Here is an 8870-nt window from a genome sequence, read left to right on the forward strand (position 1 = left end):
TGGGCTGGGGGTTAGAAGCCTCTTGACAGAATTCTCCAACACCTTCACCAAATGGCAATTCCCAGGACTCTTTGGGGACTGGCTCGGTCATGTCGTGAGAATGGATGATGGCCGGATCCCAAAGGATCTCCTCTATGGAGAACTCGTGCAAGGAAAGCGCCCTACAGGTAGACCACAGCTGCGATACAAGGACATCTGCAAGAGGGATCTGAAGGCCTTAGAAGTGGACCTCAACAGGTGGGAAACCCTGGCCTCTGAGCGGCCCGCTTGGAGGCAGGCTGTGCAGCATGGCCTTTCCCAGTTTGAAGAGACACTTGGCCAACAGACTGAGGCTAAGAGGCAAAGAAGGAAGGCCCATAGCCAGGGAGACAGACCAGGGACAGACTGCACTTGCTCCCAGTGTGGAAGGGATTGTCACTCCCAAATTGGCCTTTTCAGCAACACTAGACGCTGTTCCAGAACCACCATTCAGAGCGCGATACCATCGTCTTTCGAGACTGAAGGTTGCCAACAGGAACAGGAATTGGGGGCTGCCAGGTAGGTTGTCATAAAACTGACACCAGCTAGTCATGTAGAGACAACTGATGAGTTAAAGACAGAGTTGTGTGAGGTCTTGAAGCGGCAAGAGCTGGCCTTTTCCTAGGAATGATCAAAACCTGGCTTGACATAATCTTTTCCTGATGACGCTGAAAAGGACAAAGGGCCTTTGGCCAGGGCTGTGCGCACCACAACAGCTGCAGTTAGCGCAGTCTTGGGGGTGGTGGACAGAAAATGTCAGCAGTGGGCCTAATCAGGCACCTTCCCCTTTGTCCACGTACATGAGCTCAAGAAGCCACGTGACTTACAAAATGTTACTGCCAGTCACATGGGAATGTTTTTGTAGTGCCACTCCAGTCACATTGCATAACAGCTTTATTAGTAACAGAAGAAGAAAATAAAATAGTGAATGGGTGTGAATGTACACGTGCATACAGGCATCCTGTGGCCTCCATAATGTGTGTAGAAGAGAAAATTTCGGCAGGTAGAATAATTAAAATAAAACTTAGCATTTATTTGCTAGGTAGTGGAGGCATCCAGAACGAACTGGGGATTCCTGTGCAACATGTGCAGTAGGCCCCGGGTTCAAACCCTGGCATATATGAGTAAAACAGGTCAGGGAGCAGGTGATGGGGAAGATCCCTGTCTGAGACCTTGGGAAGGTGCTGAAACCCAGACTGTCAGCCCCTTCCCTGCAAGAACTTACAGCAGGGCTCAAACTCCCAGAGAGTTTGAGAACCGCTGTGCTATCCCTTTGTGGCACCAAAAGGGGGAAGGCTGAGAAAAGTGTGGCTCACCTAAGGCCAGTTCATGGAAGAGATGAAATCGGGACTGGAAACTTTATTTATCTACTACACCTCATTGCTTGTTCAAATATAGAGCCAGGGTGAGGCTGTGGTGTAGTGGTTTGAGAGGTGAACTTAGACCTGGGAGATCCAGGTTCAAATCCCCCTCAGCCACGAAGCTTCCTGGGTGGCCCGGAGCCAGTCACTTTCTCTCAGCCTCACCTACCTCACAGGGTTGCTGTGAGAACAAAAGGAGGGGAGCAGCTGTGTACACCACCCTGAGCAAGTAGTTCCTCCCATTTCCAACCAGTTGGCTGGGCACAGCACTGATCTTTGTGACCTGATCTTTGTGACCAGTTCTGTGTGACTGATCTTTGCGACTGTTCTTTGTGACCAGTTGGCTGGGCACAGCACAGCTGGTCTTTGGAAAACCTAGTGGCATAGCAAGCCTCAAGTGGGGGGGGGGAAGCCCAGCCTGGATACTAGCCAAAAGGGGGTGCCACATGTCCCCTGCTACTGCCATCTTTTCATGTTTGGGCAGCTTCATGATCTAGCCACCACTTCCTTTCTTCCTCTTTTGGAGGCTCTTGTAACTCCAAAGGAGGAGGAACGGGGGAGAGTGCCCGGATCCTCCTCCTGCGGGAGAACCCAGAAGTCACATGACAATGTTACAGGATGACATCACATGATGTCATGACTTCATCTCCACCCTGGGTGCTGCTGCTCCTAGCGACCGCTGATGACACCGTGTCCTGCTCGGAGAGCCACGTTCCATGGAAAAGACAGCAAGCCCTATTTTGTGAGAGGTGGACAGCGTGTGTTTGACTTTGAGAGCGATGTGCTAGATTGGAAATGTACTTTGTCTGAGTTCCATACCGTTGCTCAGAACACCCGTTCCAGACATGCTTAGAATGATGGCAGGGATGACATGGCGGGCAGGAGGAGATGATAGGCTTTCAGGTACAGTTACTCAGTGGATTTGAACTGTGGTTAAGGGTGATACTATCAGAAGTATCTCACCCATTCTTCCTCCTGGAAGTCATGCTTCTGGGAACCAGGGCAGGGAGGGACGATGGCTACTGTTACTTCTGCCAGTGTGAAGGAACATGGTGTGCTGATTCTTGTCAGTGAGTTGTGAAGCTGCTCACCTCCGTCGCACACCGAGTAATGGAGCTTGCTCTTTTTTCTTTAACAGGCAAACGAACAAAGGGTGTTTTAATCATCTGGAATCCTGCAGTTGGCAAGAATGCCAAAGGAATAAATGGCTTTTGTTGAAGAAAACCTAATTGTTCACCGTTTGGGCCAGACCAGTAACTAAGCAGGCAGGGGACAGAAGGCCATTGTCCCTTCTCTGTCTAAACCTCTCGGACACCATGTCCGCTTGGTTTCTTATCCAATTCATTTTTAAATGGATCCTTTTGGACATTGTGCGCAAGGCAGCTTGAAACCAAATGGAAACCAGTCTTTTCTATTAGGAAAAGACAGTGCATTGTCATCACGCTGTGGCATTTATTTATTATTTACATTTCTATCCCGCCTTTCCTCTGAATGGCTCTTAAGCAGTCTTTTGGCCCAATCCTATTTTTACCTTGCTGTGATGGAGTGTGTGCTCCACTGGTGCACACTGCCACAAAGCACTTTGTGACCGTGTGCTTTCTGGCAGTGCTGGTAGGAAGGCCACAGTCTTTCTGCCAGTGTGCAGAAGGACACACGCTGCACACCAGCATTGGTAAGTCTGGTGCAGGTAAGTCTGTGCAGGGACGAGGGAAGGGCATGCCTGATCTCATCTGATCTCTGAAGCTAATCAGGGTCAGGCCTGGTTAGTATTTGGATGGGAGACCACTTGGGAATACTGGGTGCTGTAGGCTTATACCATAGTCTTTTGAGACTCAATGCCAACCATGTGGAACAGGGCAGACGGAGGGTGCAATGGGGGCAGGGGGTGGGCAGATCAGGACTGGGAGGGGCAGAATTGGTATCAGCGGTGTGTGCTGTATCCTATTCCCCTTCCCGGGCCTGATCCGCCGACACAGATTAACTCAGACTTGTGCCAGTGATATTGCCGGTGTAGTTTGAGGGCGGGCACAATCCCAACCAGATCTACTCAGAAGCAAGTCCTATTTTGTTCAATGGGGCTTACTCTCAGGAAAGTGTGGTTAGGATTGCAGCCTGAGTTGACCAATTGCACATGCTGGGATCTTCTCCGGCACAAGAGGACAAATGTCTCCTTACCCCGGGGAGACCTCCAGCAGCTGAAATTCCCCCACAGATGCAGCAGAGCCCACGCTGGCACTGCTGTGTTGGTAGGGGGAGGAATTTAGTTAAGGTTAGCATTCATAAACATCAATCTGCAAAAACCTACAGTAATTGGGGCCTTGAAATAAAAAATTTTCAATGCTAATACAAGTGTTTCTGCCCATGGTGCCAGGTGCTACCCTAGAGGTAGCCTTACTCCCATTGTCCCCAGACCTCACATGGAACTTGTGGAATCAGATCAAGTCTTCTCTGTCATGAAGAGCAATTCCTGAATGCTCTGATCCAGCAAGAGAAGCTGCCTTCTCTCTGTGTGCATGTGTGTTGGTCTGTGTGGTCCTGCCCTAGTTGTCCTCTCACAACTTGGCCTGTGTTGAGCCACTCTTGCTCACTAATGAAATGTCTTCTCCTCCCCCTTATCAAAAGAGAGATCGGCACCATATATACCACAGGATAGCACAGGAGTTACCAATGCACAAACCAGGTTGCTGAGGGCACTGGGGCAAAGCCATTCATGCTGTCCCCAGACTACACCCTGATGTAGGGATGAGCCAAGACTCATGACTCAGACCCGAATCACAAAAGCACAGGTTTTTCACAACTTGTACAGACTCGAATCATGCGTGTTGAGAACTTGGGCATGGACTTGGGAGTTTTACTCTAAAAATGAAAAGACTTGAATAGATTCAAGTCAAGACTCACTTTTGTGCGTGCTTGCGACTCTGTTTTGTGTGTGCTTGGTTACTTTTTTTCACCACTTCTGGGGCTTGACTTGCTTTTCAAAAAGACTCGAACTTGAATGACTCGCAAAAATGGCTCTGGATGAGTCACGATGGCCACCATTATGACTTGTGGGCAACTCGAGTCAAGGAGCAGAGACTTGGGACTCAACTCGAATCTTGGCACTGTGGCTCTGGCACGTCCTTGCCGTGATGGTGCACTGGGTGCTATCACTGCCTCTGGTACTGAGGGATTGAGTTCAGCTGGCAACTTTGGCCCTCTGGTGGGTGTGGTCCTTGAGCAGTACTCCACCTGACTGACCCCTGATGCTGCCCTGAGGAGTTACATCTAAGGGTACAACTAGGCAAAACGGCAATGATTCAAGAACAGTTACATGCCTGTAAAAAGGATGCTTCCTGAAGTTCCAGGCAGCCCAATCCTAACCTGTGCTGGAATAGGCAGGCCAGCTGGCCTGCACTATATCCCGCGCAGGGTTTGAGGTGGATCCCACACAACTCTGAGTGAGGGGATTTATTTCCCCTTACCGTGTGTTACGTGGCAGGCACTTCAATGGAGCTACCCGGATCTGTGCCAGCTAAATTGCTGGTGCAGATTTGAGCAGCTCGGTGTAATGCTGGGCTGCTCAGAGGGGGGTTAGGATCCAGCCTAAGTACTGGAGGGCAGTCTCACCCCCCTCCCGGACCCAGACCGCCCTCTGGCCCGCCAGCCACCCGCCCTCCCACCACCACGAAATGCCCTCTTCCCACCCTCCTTAAACCCCCATGCAGGTGGCATGCTGCCAGCGCAACGGTCCAGATCCAGCATGGGGAGGCTGGCATCCGTCCTTGCGCCAGCCTTCCTGACTCCTGCAGTGCTATGAATGTGCTTTACAGCATGATAAGATGACGAATTTTGCAAAATGCCTCTTCCAGAGCTGGAGCTTTTTAGCTGAGTACACAGTTCCCTTGCTTGCATGTACATGTCACATCTCTGGCTAGCAGACAGGTTCTGGCTGTCTTGGTTTCAGGTCTGAGGGAACAATCAAATCCTCCCCAGAAGCTACAGACCAAACCCTGGAGGGAAGCAAATAACAACCAAGACCAAGAACCTGTCTGCTAGCCAGAGATGTCACATTTACATGCAAGCAAGGGAACCGAGTGTGCAGCTAAAAAGCTCCAGCTCCGGAAAAGGCACATCGCAAAATCCACCAGCTTATCATGAGGATAGAATTGGGCCATTAGTTTTACAAGGGTATGACTTGTGAGTCATCTAGTTACAGTTATAAATAACAGTAACTGTGGTATAGAAGAGTTTTTGCAAAGTAGATTCATAAATGGAAACATACGAGATGATGAATGTAGATGAATGTAGATGAATGTAGCATTACTGTTTTTAATCTTGAATATTGGGGGTGTTTACCACTGGAACACAAGTTTGGTCTGCCATACACAAAGCATATTTTATCTGGAATCTCTTTAAATGTGACAGGCAGGGCAATCAAATGCTAAGATTGCTGGATAAGCATTCCAAAAACGTTTTGCTGGGCACTGAATGAGGAGACAAATATCGCTATCAAAATCGCAGCAAGGAAATGTTTGTGAATTTGCCACTGTTACATCTTTATCCTACATACATTGGTTGCTAGCCAGAGGCAAGTAATTTATGAGCAAGTAAGGGAACCACACGAATTTGATGCCTTCAGCTCTGGAAGAGGCAACCCATTAAAAAAAAAACTGAATAGAAGCTTACCTCTTCAAGAATGGGAGGGTGCTGCAAAGCAATCCTTAAAGAATGCTCTGGTGTTCCATAAAAACAATTTATTTGACAGTCTGTTAACATGCTTTTAATCAACCTATGGGACCCTTCAGTCATGCTACTGCCTTAATAATAATAATAATAATAATAATAATAATAATAATAATAATACAGGTATTTATATACCGCCTTTCTTGGTCTTTATTCAAGACGGTTTACATAGGCAGGCTTATTAAATCCCCGAAGGGATTTTTACAATTTGAAAGAATGTTCTATCTTACAAGAACCACAACATTCAGGTGTTACTTTCTTGATCTGGTTTCACATTCTGGCTTCCATCCTCCCATGCTCAGAGCAGATGGAATAACTTGGCTCAGCTTGTCAGCTGCTTCAAGGTCGCATGGTGCCGGTGGCCTCGAACTGACAACCTTCGGATGTTATCTTCAGGCAAATGGAGGCTTTACCCTCTAGACCAGACCTGCCTCTGCCTCTTTAATGTGAGGCAGAACTGGAGTTAGAACATAAGAATAGCCCCACTGGATCAGGTCATAGGCCCATCTAGTCCAGCTTCCTGTATCTCACAGCGGCCCACCAAATGCCCCAGGGAGCACACCAGATAACAAGAGACCTCATCCTGGTGCCCTCCCTTGCATCTGGCATTCTGACATAGCCCATTTCTAAAATCAGGAGGTTGCACACACACATCATGGCTTGTTACCCATAATGGATTTTTCCACCAGAAACATGTCCAATCCCCTTTTAAAGGCATCCAGGCCAGATGTCGTCACCACATCCTGTGGCAAGGAGTTCCACAGACCAACCACATGCTGAGTAAAGAAATATTTTCTTTTGTCTGTCCTAACTTTCCCAGCACTCAATTTTAGTGGCTGTCCCCTGGTTCTGGTGTTGTGTGAGAGTGTAAAGAGCATCTCTGTATCCACTTCCCATAATTCTGGGATGCATAATTTTGTATGTCTCAATCATAGTTCTGTGAAGGGAGCTGGAAATTGTGGACACAGCAACACCCTGGTTTCCAACAGCGAAGCAGACTTCATTCAAGTTTAGTCAAGCAAGTGCCAAACTAGACATTACAACCCAGAGTTAGTGGAGTCACATTTGCTTCCTGGGCCCAATTCAAAGCGTTCTTCTTATGACTGTTCATATCAAATGCAGTATGAACTAGTCCAGTCTTTTCTAGAAAAAGAAATTATTCTGAAGATAATTCAGGTTGCTTCCTCATATATACGTTCAGAATCTTTTCTCTAATGTAGCCGTTTTCAACCACTGTGCCATGGCACACTGGTGTGCCATGAGTGGTCCACAGGTGTGGCACAGGAATTGGAGGGGGGGAAGGTCATATATTAGCAGGGCCAATGGGGGATGTGAGCCTCCCACCAGCAGCATGGTGTGTCTTATCAATTGCCAAAAACCTGATGGTGTGCCTTGACAATTTTAGCACCTTGTCCGTGTGCCATGAGATAAAAAAGTTAAGAATCACTGTTCGAAATGTGTAGCTTTAATTTTTTGCCCTTTACATAGTTTTGCATAGCAGCTACATAGTCTTCTTGAACTCTGTCCATCTTCTAATGTGGCCTGTAAGACTGCAAATGTGGCCTTTTTTTCTTTTTCACTTTGCAGGCTGTTTATGCACTGCTTTTCTCCAGAAACAGGCAGAGACATCTTTTTTTTCTTTTTTCTCCAGACGCTTCTGTTAATCCAAATGGATTGCTTCATGTCACTTGGGTGCTGTACTTCTTTTTTCCCAGGGCCAAAGAGCAGGGATTGCAAATTCTGTACATTTTTATTTGCTGATTTGCCAGCTTCAAAGCCATGTCAGAGGTTCAGTCTGCAGCCTTCTCTGCATTTTCTATCATCAATTCCACACACTGTGCTGTCCCTTAACACCCGTATAAAGGTTGCATCAGAGTTCTGAGAAAACTTCGTCAGTTATACCAAGAATTCTCCTCTAGTATCCCCAGACTTGCTTGATATGAATTAAAGGCAAATTGTATTTCATTAGGAGTTTGAGTGAAAATGGTTTCCAAACAGATTATGGACTTAGAAACTAGGGGCCCAATCCTATCCAATTTTTCGGTGCCAGTGCAGCCATGTTAATGGGACATGTACTGCATCCTGTGGTGGGAATGCTGTCACGGAGGCCACCTTAAGGTATGAGAACATTTGCTCTCTTATCTTGGGGCTGCATTGTGGCTACATCGGTGCTGGAAAATTGGATCGGATTAGGCCCTAAGGCTTCTGTGCCTGGAACTATCGGTAGAAGTGTCCAGGCTTAGGGTTCTATTGAATTTCTGGCAGGGAAATTTGTTTCAGTTCTTTGTCTGCACTTAGTGGAGATTTACGTAACATGCCTACTCCTAGTTAGTTTTTGTATTTCTTACGTGTTAGCTTAGCTTTTATTCTATTTTTAGTCCCTTGGCAATGCTCTGTGTTAAGAATAAGGGCCGGGGGCCAAATGTGGCCCCCAGAAGCTCTTTATTTGACCCTCAGGCTCTCCTAGTACCACCTTCTGCTGCCCTCAGCTGCTGAACTGGGCTGAGGTTTTAGAATTTAGAACTCTTTGAAAAGGTCAACAGGCATGTGGATTCAGGAGAACCCATGGACATTATATATCTAGACTTTCAGAAGGCATTTTACTCAGTCCCTCACCAAAGGCTATTGAGAAAACTCCACAGTCAGGGAATTCAAGGGCAGGTTCTCTCCTGGATTGAGACCTCGTTGAAGACCAGGAAATAGAGAGTGGGTGTCAATGGGAAATTTTCACAATGGAGAGAGGTGAAAAGCGGTGTGCCCCAAGGATCT

This window comes from Tiliqua scincoides, chromosome 3 (assembly GCF_035046505.1).
Source record: "Tiliqua scincoides isolate rTilSci1 chromosome 3, rTilSci1.hap2, whole genome shotgun sequence".
Classification (NCBI taxonomy): Eukaryota; Metazoa; Chordata; class Lepidosauria; order Squamata; family Scincidae; genus Tiliqua; species Tiliqua scincoides.